This window comes from Lepidochelys kempii, chromosome 3, assembly GCF_965140285.1.
Source record: "Lepidochelys kempii isolate rLepKem1 chromosome 3, rLepKem1.hap1, whole genome shotgun sequence".
Lineage (NCBI taxonomy): Eukaryota > Metazoa > Chordata > Testudines > Cheloniidae > Lepidochelys > Lepidochelys kempii.
This window is the reverse complement of record NC_136382.1, coordinates 6,688,949-6,701,603: the sequence shown is the minus strand read 5'-3', so window position 1 is coordinate 6,701,603 and position 12,655 is coordinate 6,688,949. Positions and strand designations below refer to the sequence as shown.

Genomic DNA, 12,655 nt, shown 5'->3' with positions numbered 1-12,655 from the left:
GCAGCAGGAGGCTCAGGGCAGGGGGTTGGGGTGCAGGAGGGGTATGGGGTGTGGCAGGGGGCTCAGGGCAGGGGGTGGGGCTGCAGGAGGGGTTTGGGGTGCAGCAGGGGGCTCAGGGCAGGGGGTCCAGGTGCAGGAGGGGTGCGGGGTGCGGCAATGGGTCAGGGTGCAGCAGGGGGCTCAGGGCAGGGGGTCAGGGTGCAGAAGGGGTGCGGGGTGCAGAAGGGGGTCAGGGTGCAGAAGGGGTGCAGCAGGGGGCTCAGGGCAGCGGTTTGGGTGCAGGAGGGTGCGGCAAGGGGCTCAGGGCAGGGGGTCAGGGTGCAGGAGGGGTGCGGGGTGCAGCAGGGGGTTCAGCTGCAGGAGGGGAGCAGGAGGGTGGGCTCTGGCCCATTGGCCGGGAATGGGGGCTCACAGCCCTGGCTCCAGTCCAAGGACCCTGTAGTGGGAGTCCAGGCTGTCGATCTGGGTGCTGAGGCTCGCTGCTCCGGGTGTTTCTGGGCAGGGTAGATGCCCCCCAGCTTGCCCTGCCCATTCGATGGCTCAGCTCTTCCATAGGGCTGGCAATGCTGGCAGGCTACATACCTGCTCTAGCCCCCCTACGCTGCTGCAATGTGGGGCAGGTGATGGGGTGCCCACCCCACGCAAGGCCGGACGGGGTGAAGGTGGCCAGGCAGGCCAATGAACTGCCCAGGCTGCACCTGGAGGAGAAGCCAGGGAGCCGGGATTAATTAGATGAGACTCAGCTGGTCAGGAACAGGAGGGGCCCATATAAAGCCCTGGCGCGGAGCGCAGAAAGGGGGCTGCAGGGAAGTCGGTTGCTGTCACTCCCTGGGAGATGTGGTTGGGGCTGTAGAGACAGGTACTCTACAGTTACTCCCTGGCAACCCCAGAGAGTGGGGGAGCCAGACCGTTCGGAAAGGCTCAGGGGGAAAGCAGGACAGTGCAGATCCTGGCTGCTGATCAGAGGGGCCCTGGGCTGGAGCCTGGAGTAGAGGGTGGGCCTGGGTTCCCCTACCTGGCCCTTGGGAAGTGGCCCAGAGCAGGCAGCGGAGAGCGGCCGGCCTGGGAGAGTTTGCCTTGAAAGACTTTGATACCCTGGAAGGGGGGTGCCCTTAGAGACCTGGCCGGAGGGCTGAGTCAGGAAGAGGAAGCTCCTGGAGGAAGCGGGGCCATGAAAGAGGACAGCGGTGGAGAGACGACCAGAGAAGGGTGCAGTACTGGAAGCGAGCTAATCCCCAGAGCAGCCGGGAGGAGGTGTCCGTACCGGTAAGTGGACCCATAACAGGCAAATCAGGGTCCAAGCTCAGCTTGTTTCACCACTGAATTCCCATCGGGGCCTGAGGGAGAAGCCGCATATCCCGCTGCCAGCTCCTGAGCCCTTCCTTGGTTGCTGGAATGATCTCAGCACGATTGCTCCCTTTTTCCCAGGCTGATTGCGTGCTAGGACCACATCCACGCTCTGATTTAATTGGGAACTTGAGCAATAACTGGGCCCAGGAACTCCTCTGGAATGAGAGCTGTGTTACCTTGCCCAAGGATTAAGGTGGTGTGTAAGGGTAATTACGCTCAGGCAGCTTTCACCCACAGTCACGGATCCTTGGGGCTTGGATCTGTTCAGCTCTTACCAGCAGGGCTGGGTCCGTTCTTGGCAGGGCAGGCTCCAGGAAAGGCACAAAGGCCCTGATCCAGGGCTGTGTTTGGTACAAATCAGGTGAAAAGGCAAAGCTAGCCGTAAGCCTCGCAGATTGCGGGTCCAGCCGGGCATACGTTAGAGCAGCTCTAATTGACAGCTGACTTCTGGGATGGAGACTCCAATTCCCATAAAACCTTTCCCCACTACCCAGTCCCATACTCCTGGCCAGGGAGGGGAGAGGGCAGAAATGCCATGGAAAGACGCTGAACCAGGAAGTGGTGAAGTATTCTTGCCAGCAAGTTAAAGAAGTATGGGCTGGATGAATGGACAATAAGGTGAATAGAAAGCTGGCTAGATCATCAGGCTCAACGGGTAGTGATCAATGGCTCCATGTCTAGTTGGCAGTCGGTATCAAGCAGAGTGCCCCAAGGGTTGGTCCTGGGGCCGGTTTTGTTCAATATCTTCATTAATGATCTGGAGGATGGTGTGGATTGCATCCTCAGCAAGTTTGCAGATGACACTAAACTGGGAGGAGAGGTAGATACGCTGGAGGGTAGGGATAGGATACAGAGGGCCCTAGACAAATTAGAGGACTGGGCCAAAAGAAATCTGATGAGGTTCAACAAGGACAAGTGCAGAGTCCTGCGCTTAGGACGGAAGAACCCAATGCACCGCTACAGACTAGGGACCAAATGGCTCGGCAGCAGTTCTGCGGAAAAGGACCTAGGGGTGACAGTGGATGAGAAGCTGGATATGAGTCAGCAGTGTGCCCTTGTTGCCAAGAAGGCCAATGGCATTTTGGGATGTATAAGTAGGGGCATTGCCAGCTGATCAAGGGACGTGATCGTTCCCCTCTATTCGACATTGGTAAGGCCTCATCTGGAGTACTGTGTCCAGTTTTGGGCCCCACACTACAAGAAGGATGTGGAAAAATTGGAAAGAGTCCAGCGGAGGGCAACAAAAATGATTAGGGGTCTGGAACACATGACTTATGAGGAGAGGCTGAGGGAACTGGGATTGTTTAGTCTGCGGAAGAGAAGAATGAGGGGGGATTTGATAGCTGCTTTCAACTACCTGAAAGGGGGTTCCAAAGAGGATGGATCTAGACTGTTCAGTGGTAGCGGATGACAGGACAAGGAGTAATGGTCTCAATTTGCAGTGGGGGAGGTTTAGGTTGGATATTAGGAAAAACTTTTTCATTAGGAGGGTGGTGAAACACTGGAATGCGTTACCTAGGGAGGTGGTGGAATCTCCTTCCTTAGAGGTTTTTAAGGTCAGGCTTGACAAAGCCCTGGCTGGGATGATTGAGTTGGGAATCGGTCCTGCTTTGAGCAGGGGGTTGGACTAGATACCTCCTGAGGTCCCTTCCAACCCTGATATTCTATGATTTTATGACGCAGCTGCCACACGGCGAGCCAGGAGTCTCAGAGAAGCCGGATGCAGAGCATGACCCTCAGGAACTGTGGGCAGAGGCGCGAGTGGAACAGGCGGTGACTGCCGGACAGTATAGCCGGGTGCAGGTCTGTATGGGAACTTATGGGGGAGCAGCAGCAGCAGCTGAGCAGTGAGTCAGTGCACATGGGCCCCGATGAGAGACTACCTGAGCCTGGCTTGGAAACCCACAAGTGCCTATTTGCCTGGAATAGAGACTGGACGGGGTGGGCTCCCCAGGCATGAGGTCTAAAGAGCCCTGACTCTCCGTGGGACGGCCCCAGGGGCCTAATAAGACCCACTGTTGCACACTTTGAACAGTAACCGTTTAAGCCTCTGTCTGTATGTAAGGTATCTGCAACCTTTCCCTTTCCTGCCAGCCCTAGGGAAATACCCTTTCCTGTAGGAAATGTGTCTGAGTGGTTACTGGGGGCCCAGGCCTAGTGCCTACAAGGTGTTAGCCAACAGGTTAGCATAGACCACGTTATACTCGTGCCTGGCAGTTCGAAGAGCTGAACTAGCCTGTGTTTTCGCAGAATTCTGTTCACTCCCACTAAGCTCCATCCCACAATACCCTGAGCTTCTACAACTCTGCACTGGGCATAAGCAGATAAGAAACGTGACAGAAATCAAGACACATTCGTTCTGTGTCTTAGTAGAAGTGAGGGAGTTGCTTTCATGGACCGGTACCTAGATAAGGAAGGTAGAGACCAATGAGTTAAGGAACTGGTACCAACGGCTAGGTTGGATTTTAGTGATGGGTAAAGAGTTTTGTAACTTGTAAAATCATCCTATAAATACTCTTAGCTGAAAGGTATCACTTTGGGAACACACCTTCAGGGGAAGGGGAATGTAACAACGCTGTACAAGATGGCTTCCCGGTGACTGGTATCAGACATAAGAATGGCCATACACGGTCAGACCAACAGTTCATCTAGCCCAGGGTCCTGTCTTCTGACAGCGGCCAATGCCAGGTGCCCCAAAGGGAATGAACAGAACAAAGAATCATCAAGTGATCCATCCCCTGTCGCCCATTCCCAGCTTCTGCCAAACAGAGGCTAGGGACACCATCCCTGCCCATCCTGGCTAATAGCCATTGATGGACCTATCCTCCATGAACTTATCTAGTTCTTTTTTGAACCCTGTTATAGTGTTGGCCTTCATGACATCCTCTGGCAAAGAGTTCCATAGGTTGATTGTGCATTGTGTGAAGAAATACTTCCTTTTGTTTGTTTTGAACCTGCTGCCTGTTAATTTCATTTGGTGACCCCTTCTTCTTGTGTGATGAGAAGGAGTAAATAACTCTTCCTTATTTATTTTCTCCACACCAGCCATGATTTTAGACCTCTCGCATATCCCCCCTTACTCATCTCATTTCCAAGCTGAAAAGCCCCAGCCTTATTCATAGAATCATAGAATCATAGAATATCAGGGTTGGAAGGGACCCCAGAAGGTCATCTAGTCCAACCCCCTGCTCAAAGCAGGACCAATTCCCAGTTAAATCATCCCAGCCAGGGCTTTGTCAAGCCTGACCTTAAAAACCTCTAAGGAAGGAGATTCTACCACCTCCCTAGGTAACGCATTCCAGTGTTTCACCACCCTCTTAGTGAAAAAGTTTTTCCTAATATCCAATCTAAACCTCCCCCACTGCAACTTGAGACCATTACTCCTCGTTCTGTCATCTGCTACCACTGAGAACAGTCTAGAGCCATCCTCTTTGGAACCCCCTTTCAGGTAGTTGAAAGCAGCTATCAAATCCCCCCTCATTCTTCTCTTCTGCAGGCTAAACAATCCCAGTTCCCTCAGCCTCTCCTCATAACTCATGTGTTCCAGTCCCCTAATCATTTTTGTTGCCCTTCGCTGGACTCTCTCCAATTTATCCACATCCTTCTTGAAGTGTGGGGCCCAAAACTGGACACAGTACTCCAGATGAGGCCTCACCAATGTCGAATAGAGGGGAACGATCACGTCCCTCGATCTGCTCGCTATGCCCCTACTTATACATCCCAAAATGCCATTGGCCTTCTTGGCAACAAGGGCACACTGCTGACTCATATCCAGCTTCTCGTCCACTGTCACCCCTAGGTCCTTTTCTGCAGAACTGCTGCCTAGCCATTCGGTCCCTAGTCTGTAGCTGTGCATTGGGTTCTTCCGTCCTAAGTGCAGGACCCTGCACTTATCCTTATTGAACCTCATCAGATTCCTTTTGGCCCAATCTTCCAATTGGTCTAGGTCCCTCTGTATCCTATCCCTCCCCTCCAGCGTATCTACCACTCCTCCCAGTTTAGTATCATCCGCAAATTTGCTGAGAGTGCAATCCACACCATCCTCCAGATCATTTATGAAGATATTGAATAAAACCGGCCCCAGGACCGACCCTTGGGGCACTCCACTTGATACCGGCTGCCAACTAGACATGGAGCCATTGATCACTACCCGTTGAGCCCGACAATTTAGCCAGCTTTCTACCCACCTTATAGTGCATTCATCCAGCCCATACTTCCTTAACTTGCTGACAAGAATACTATGGGAGACCGTGTCAAAAGCTTTGCTAAAGTCAAGAAACAATACATCCACTGCTTTCCCTTCATCCACAGAACCAGTAATCTCATCATAAAAGGTGATTAGATTAGTCAGGCATGACCTTCCCTTGGTGAATCCATGCTGGCTGTTCCTGATCACTTTCCTCTCATGCAAGTGCTTCAGGATTGATTCTTTGAGGACCTGCTCCATGATTTTTCCAGGGACTGAGGTGAGGCTGACTGGCCTGTAGTTCCCAGGATCTTCCTTCTTCCCTTTTTTAAAGATTGGCACTACATTAGCCTTTTTCCAGTCATCCGGGACTTCCCCGGTTCGCCACGAGTTTTCAAAGATAATGGCCAGTGGCTCTGCAATCACAGCCGCCAATTCCTTCAGCACTCTCGGATGCAACTCGTCCAGCCCCATGGACTTGTGCACGTCCAGCTTTTCTAAATAGTCCCTAACCGCCTCTATCTCCACAGAGGGCTGGCCATCTCTTCCGCATTTTGTGATGCCCAGCGCAGCAGTCTGGGAGCTGACCTTGTTAGTGAAAACAGAGGCAAAAAAAGCATTGAGTACATTAGCTTTTTCCACATCCTCTGTCACTAGGTTGCCTCCCTCATTCAGTAAGGGGCCCACACATTCCTTGGCTTTCTTCTTGTTGCCAACATACCTGAAGAAACCCTTCTTGTTACTCTTGACATCTCTGGCTAGCTGCAGCTCCAGGTGCGATTTGGCCCTCCTGATAACATTCCTACATGCCCGAGCAATATTTTTATACTCTTCCCTGGTCATATGTCCAACCTTCCACTTCTTGTAAGCTTCTTTTTTATGTTTAAGATCCGCTAGGATTTCACCATTAAGCCAAGCTGGTTGCCTGCCATATTTACTATTCTTTCGACTCATCGGGATGGTTTGTCCCTGTAACCTCAACAGGGATTCCTTGAAATACAGCCAGCTCTCCTGGACTCCTTTCCCCTTCAAGTTAGTCCCCCAGGGGATCCTGGCCATCCGTTCCCTGAGGGAGTCGAAGTCTGCTTTCCTGAAGTCCAGGGTCCGTATCCTGCTGCTTACCTTTCTTCCCTGCGTCAGGATCCTGAACTCAACCAACTCATGGTCACTGCCTCCCAGATTCCCATCCACTTTTGCTTCCCCCACTAATTCTACCCGGTTTGTGAGCAGCAGGTCAAGAAAAGCACCCCCCCTAGTTGGCTCCTCTAGCACTTGCACCAGGAAATTGTCCCCTACGCTTTCCAAAAACTTCCTGGATTGTCTATGCACCGCTGTATTGCTCTCCCAGCAGATATCAGGAAAATTAAAGTCACCCATGAGAATCAGGGCATGCGATCTAGTAGCTTCCGTGAGCTGCCGGAAGAAAGCCTCATCCACCTCATCCCCCTGGTCCGGTGGTCTATAGCAGACTCCCACCACTACATCACTCTTGTTGCACACACTTCTAAACTTAATCCAGAGACACTCAGGTTTTTCTGCAGTTTCGTACCGGAGCTCTGAGCAGTCATACTGCTCCCTTACATACAGTGCTACTCCCCCACCTTTTCTGCCCTGCCTGTCCTTCCTGAACAGTTTATAACCATCCATGACAGTACTCCAGTCATATGAGTTATCCCACCAAGTCTCTGTTATTCCGATCACGTCATAGTTCCTTGACATCACCAGGACCTCCAGTTCTCCCTGCTTCATCTCTCCTCATATGGAAGCTGTTCCATCCCCCTCATTATTTTTGTTGCCCTTTTAAGACACTGAACCTTTCTTCCTGTACTTTACTATTGTTGGTGTTTAGTGATAAACCTGGCTGATGGGGTCATTTAGCCTTTTGGATATATTTCATACTGAACCAAAGGGTGGTCAAGCAATTGACTCTACAGCTTACCAACAAATGCCTAGCTGCTAATGCATCTTCAGCACTTGCCTCTGAGTCCTGGCACATCTGACAGACTGCTGGCACCCTAGGGTGTTGCCAGCTGTTGTGATTTAATCACAAGTCTCATGGTATTTGGTGGTTTTTCTTCCAGCCCCAGCTCCCAGAGTCCTGTGATGATGGGGATTCCACAACCTATTCCAGAGCTTAACTCCCCTTAAAGTTAGAAAGTTTTTCCTACTGTCTAACCTAAATCTCCATTACTTCTCATTCTGTCCTTGGTGGACCTGGAGAACAGTAGATCATAGTCTTCTTTATAACAACATTTTCCAGTGGGCAATGTGATGGCAAATGAAGTTCAGTGTAGATTAGTGCAAAGTAATGCACGTTGAAGGGAAAAATGTAAACTCCTCATGTAATTTACAGGGTTCTAAATTAACTGTAATAATTCAGGAAAGGGATATTATGTTACCAGCTCAATAAAAACCTAGGCTCAGTGCGCAGCGGCGGTCAAAAAAACCAAACAAGATATTAGGGCGGATAAGGAAGAAGATGGAGAATAATACTGAAAACATTATACCGTCCTCATCTAAATCAATGGTGTGGCCTCATGTGGCTACAGCCTACAGTGCTGGTCATCCCTTCTCTGAAAGGATACTGCAGAACTGGAGGGTGGTTCAGAGAAGAGCAACGAGAATGATCAAGGCCCAGAAAAGCTCTCCTATGCAGAGAGACTGAAAAGGCTGGGATCGTTACCTTAGAAAGGAGATGAATACGAGGGGACCTGACAAGTCTATAAAATAACGAGTGGCCTGCTGAGGGGAGAGCAGGGGCTGCCATTTCCCTTGTGTCCTAACACAAACCCAAGGGATGGGTAATGAAAATAAAAGGGGAGAAATCCAAAACTGATCAAAGGAAATACTTTTCCCTCACAATGTATCTTTCGACAGCAGAACTTGCTGCCACGGGAAGTGGTTAAGGGCAAGAATGAGCAAGACTGTGAGAGTGATGAGTTATTGCCGTGGGAGTGCAGTGTGTCGAGTGGGGGCCGCCCCTGTTTGCCCAGTGTGGGGTTGATAACCTTGTCACATGGTGGTAGGGATTTTCTGTTGCATCAAACAGTTGCCATCAAGAGGCTCAGGACTCTGGTGGGGCAGAGCAAGCGAGCAGTACATAGCCCCTGGGCTTCCTGGCTGAGGCGAACAAAAGCAGTCGGGGCTCTGACCCTCTGGGCAGGGCAGAGCAAACAATCTGTGTAGCCCTCGGGGGGGGGGGGAGCAGAGCAAACACACAATCTAAATCAGGCATCCCTGGTAGCTACATCTAGTGGCAAATGTGGGGGGGGGGCAGGTAGTAGGGGAACCCGGGTCTACCCAACTCCACTGGGTTCCAACCCAGGGCCCTGTGAAGCCGGTAAATTCCCTATTAAGGGTTCAAGCATTGGCTTCTAACATGTTCCCTGGGTCACTTCCTACCATAAAGTGGATCTTGGGCATCTCCCCGGCTGGCAGCAGCTCGACAGCCCCATCAGTCTCCGAGATCCGCTGGTCCAGGGCCACTGTCCCAACAGCCCAGTGAGTTGATGGTTCCTCTGCAGGAGCCTGCAGCATACATCCTTCCTCTTCCTCCGCCAACCCCAACTGAGATGGGCTGCCTCCTTTTATCTGTCCCCTCCACCTGGAGCACGTGCAGCAGGGGTGAGGGGGCGTGGTCTCCTGGGCCCACAGTGATTGGTCAGCCCCCGTTAGTACAGTGCAGGGTTGATACACCCCATCACAGTTATTTATATGGATAACAAGAAGAGCCAGGCTTCTTGTTAAAGGGAACAAACGTGAAAGGGATGTTAAACTGAGCGCGTGACAGCGTCAGCCGATCTGTAACCATTGGAGCCCAGGATGAAACCTACGCAGGGGGGGCAGATTATCTCACACCTGCCTACTGAGGGGTAACTTTCACCTTCCCCTGAAGCAACTGGTGCCGGCCGCTGGGGCAGATGGATGTTGGATTAGATCGCCATGTCCGGTCTGGCAGTTCCCGTGATCCTATCAACTCCATCAGTAGCAGATTTACAAACCTCTGTATATAGTGCAGCCATTAATGGGGATGGAGATTTATGTAGAGTTAATGTGGAGCCAGCATCTGATTGGTTATACTGGTGTAAATCTGGAATAGCTACTGTTAAAGTTGGCTTTACTGGAGCTGTTTCGTGTTTACCCAGGTGTAACTGATTGCCGGTTAAGACTCCCCTGCCTAGCCTAGTCCGGCTGACAGATGAAGTACCAGGTGTCTGTGAAGCTCCTTTACCATAGAGACAGCGGGCCAAGATTCTCACAGCCCATGGGCCTACTGAAACACACCTGCCGAGTGCATGGAAAAGGCAAACGCTGATACGCCTAGCTCCACAAAGCCAAAGTGGCTTCCTGAGTTGTTAGTGCCAAGGATCTACGGTTCGCTACCCTGGTCCCTCTAGGGGTCCACAGAGCGTCTGGTGGCTAGAGAAGTGGAGCTTTCCAAGCACTGAGATAACACCGCCTGGAGCTCTGGGGACGTGCGGTCCAGCTGCTCAGGAAGGTGGCCGATGACCTACAGCACATGGTCCGTCACGTGGAGGCCTTTCCTTAGCCTTGGAAGAGCGGGAGGAGAACAGACACGTGTTGGGAAACAGCCATGAGCTCCGGGCCACCTGAAAGCGGCAGACCCTCAGGAAAGCGGGGGCAAGAATTGCGCTTGGTTCTTTGTCAGCCGATCCAAATGCCGTTGAAATCAGTGGAGCTCCTCCATGAACTGAGCAGGTTTGGGATCAGTTCCTGTCCGAACCCAATGACTACGTTGCGGCTGTGACAGCTAATCATCAGCCAAGAGCAGGAGGTGCAGGATATGGGCTCAGCTTGGCCTCGCTGGCCAAACCTCTGGCTGCCCAGCCCACAGTCACTGAGCCGGCGCAGTCCGAACGGGGCAGGGAGCTCAGGAGGTTTGGAAGGTGGAGTCAGTTCTGGTCACACACAAAAAGCCTGATTGTCACGGCCGGTAAACAGTCATTTACCCCGATGCCAGTTGAACGCGCATGGGGTGAACGATGCTGCTGCTCTGAGGGAAGTGACTGCACGAGGTGCAATGCCGAGAGGTGTCGGTTCCGAAGTCCTAGGTCTATGGACAGTGGTCTCGGACTGCTCCAGGCCACTCCGACCAGGCAATGCAACGGGGGGGCATGGCCTACACCAGCCAGTTAAGCGTGGCTTCCAGCTGCTTTGCACAGTCACGTTGGCACACAGCAGCCGGAGCCTAACGATGAACGTGACCCAGTAAGGACAAGAACCAGGGCTCAGGTATTTAGGCGCCTAATGCCCATTGTTTTTGATGGACGTTAGGTGCCGAAATACCTTGGAGGATCTGAGCGCGGGAAATGGGCTCAGAGCCCGAGAGAATGGCTGCAGTATAAATGCCTGCGATAAAGGAGAAATACAGCACATCAGCAGCGTACAGGTTTGCTACAGGCCGTGGCGCTGGGCTGGTGTGAGACCTGTGTAGAGGAGTGGAGAATTAGGGGTACAAAGGCGAGGGGCGTCGGCTCCACTGGCTCCTCGTTTCCCTCCCTTTGCTGGAGGACTTGGGCAAGAGCTTTGCAGGACCTAACTGGTGATGTCAGCCAGAGCTGAGCTGGAGCTCTCCCTGCCTCCAGAAGCATGCGGGGAGACAATGTGGAGATGTGGACGGTCTCCAAAGAGCCAGCTCCAGGCCTTGCCATGTCCCGAGTCAAGCCCCCAAAAGCCCTGAGGCTGGCTTCAAAACTGAGAGCATGGCGGCGAGTATCATAGGCCAGGCATGGCCCTGCCCATGCTCCGCCCCAAGGGCTCGCTCCCGCATCCCGCTTTTCCCCCGTAGCCCGGCCCATACTGCTCCTCTTCCTGCCCTCGCTCAGCCCCTCCCCCGAAGCTGGCGGGGACTGGGGCTGGGGCTGGGGCTAGGGTGGGCGGGCCGGGGGCCTGGCACTCGGGGTGGCTGGTGTGAGCTGGAGGGCTCATGCTTGGGCTGGCTGCGGCGGGTGAGCGGGCCAGCTGGGGCTTGGGTTGGCTGGCACTCGGATCGGTGCTAGGGACGGCTGGTGGGCCAGGACTCAGGGTGGCTGGAGTGGGGCTCCTCTGGCCACAGTAGGGGGCTCGGTGCTCCAGTGGTGATGGGGAGAAGAGGCGGGGCCTCGGATGGAAGGGGCGGGGCCAGGCACTAGCCTCCCCGAAGGAGGGGTTCACGCCCTGCCCATGACCAAGAGATTAACAAAAAATCATCCCATTTGGGGTGCCGCCTCTTGTGTCTTTCTTGCACATCATGGGGTAGACACAGCCAACTCTTCACCCAGTGAAGAAGGTCGTGTGAGCCAATCCCACCTCTGAGGCAGATGGGGTGAGCCTGAGCCACCGGGGTCGACAGCCGACTGGAGAAAGGACTGCGGTGGGGTGACCTGGCCGCAGAGCCCTAGAGGAAGGTTTGTGGACTGCGCTCCGGCAGAGGTGCCTTGGAGGAAGATTCTGCTTTGATTTCTTGGAAGACTTTCTTGCCAGCCTTTGTGGAACGGGTGGAGGGCAATTATAAGGGCCCAGGGAGAAGCCCAGCATCAGCCCTGGAAGGAGGGCTGGGCAGTCCCTTAGCCAAGGGGGAGGGGGAAGGGCTCGGGCCCGGAAGGCCATTGGAAATTGTGTCAAGACTCAATAAAATTAGGAATCTTGTTTAAATGCTTTGGACTGTGGAACATTACTGGGAGATGCGGTGGGACCTGAGGCTTGGAAGCCTGTAGGGCCACCCCATGCCAGGAGGGGGTGCTCTGGAGGTGTTGTCATCCACTGGTTAACAGAAAGCAGGAATATTCTTCTTCCCCCACTCCCCCATACACACACTCCTTTAGATATGGGGAAGGAGAGGCGGAAATATTAAGTACATCAAACTGGAGAGGTGAGTGAAATCCCGTTCTCCCCAGAGTTAACCTCAGCAACGCTGCTTGGAATGCCTGTCCAAGGCCCAAACCCTCCTCCTGCCATATGGGGACGGAGGGCCAGATTTGGCAGTGGTGTAAATATCACGACAGGCATAAGCTGGTCAGGAAATGGGTGTAAATTGCGACATGTTCAGATTTAAAGCTCCGAACTCATGCAAGGTGAGGGGCAACTTACATTCCTGGGGGTTAGGGGGAAAGAGATGTA

At 53.0% G+C, this 12,655-nt stretch overlaps 1 long non-coding RNA gene across 1 annotated transcript; it reads left to right on the top strand.

Annotated features, from left to right (window-relative positions):
• Positions 1-1,036: 1,036 nt before the first annotated feature.
• On the top strand, positions 1,037-11,380 carry LOC140908095 (uncharacterized). Its single transcript, XR_012157750.2, has 3 exons — positions 1,037-1,266; positions 3,034-3,153; positions 9,682-11,380. It is a non-coding gene; the product is annotated as an uncharacterized LOC140908095 (long non-coding RNA).
• The last annotated feature ends 1,275 nt before the right edge of the window (positions 11,381-12,655 follow it).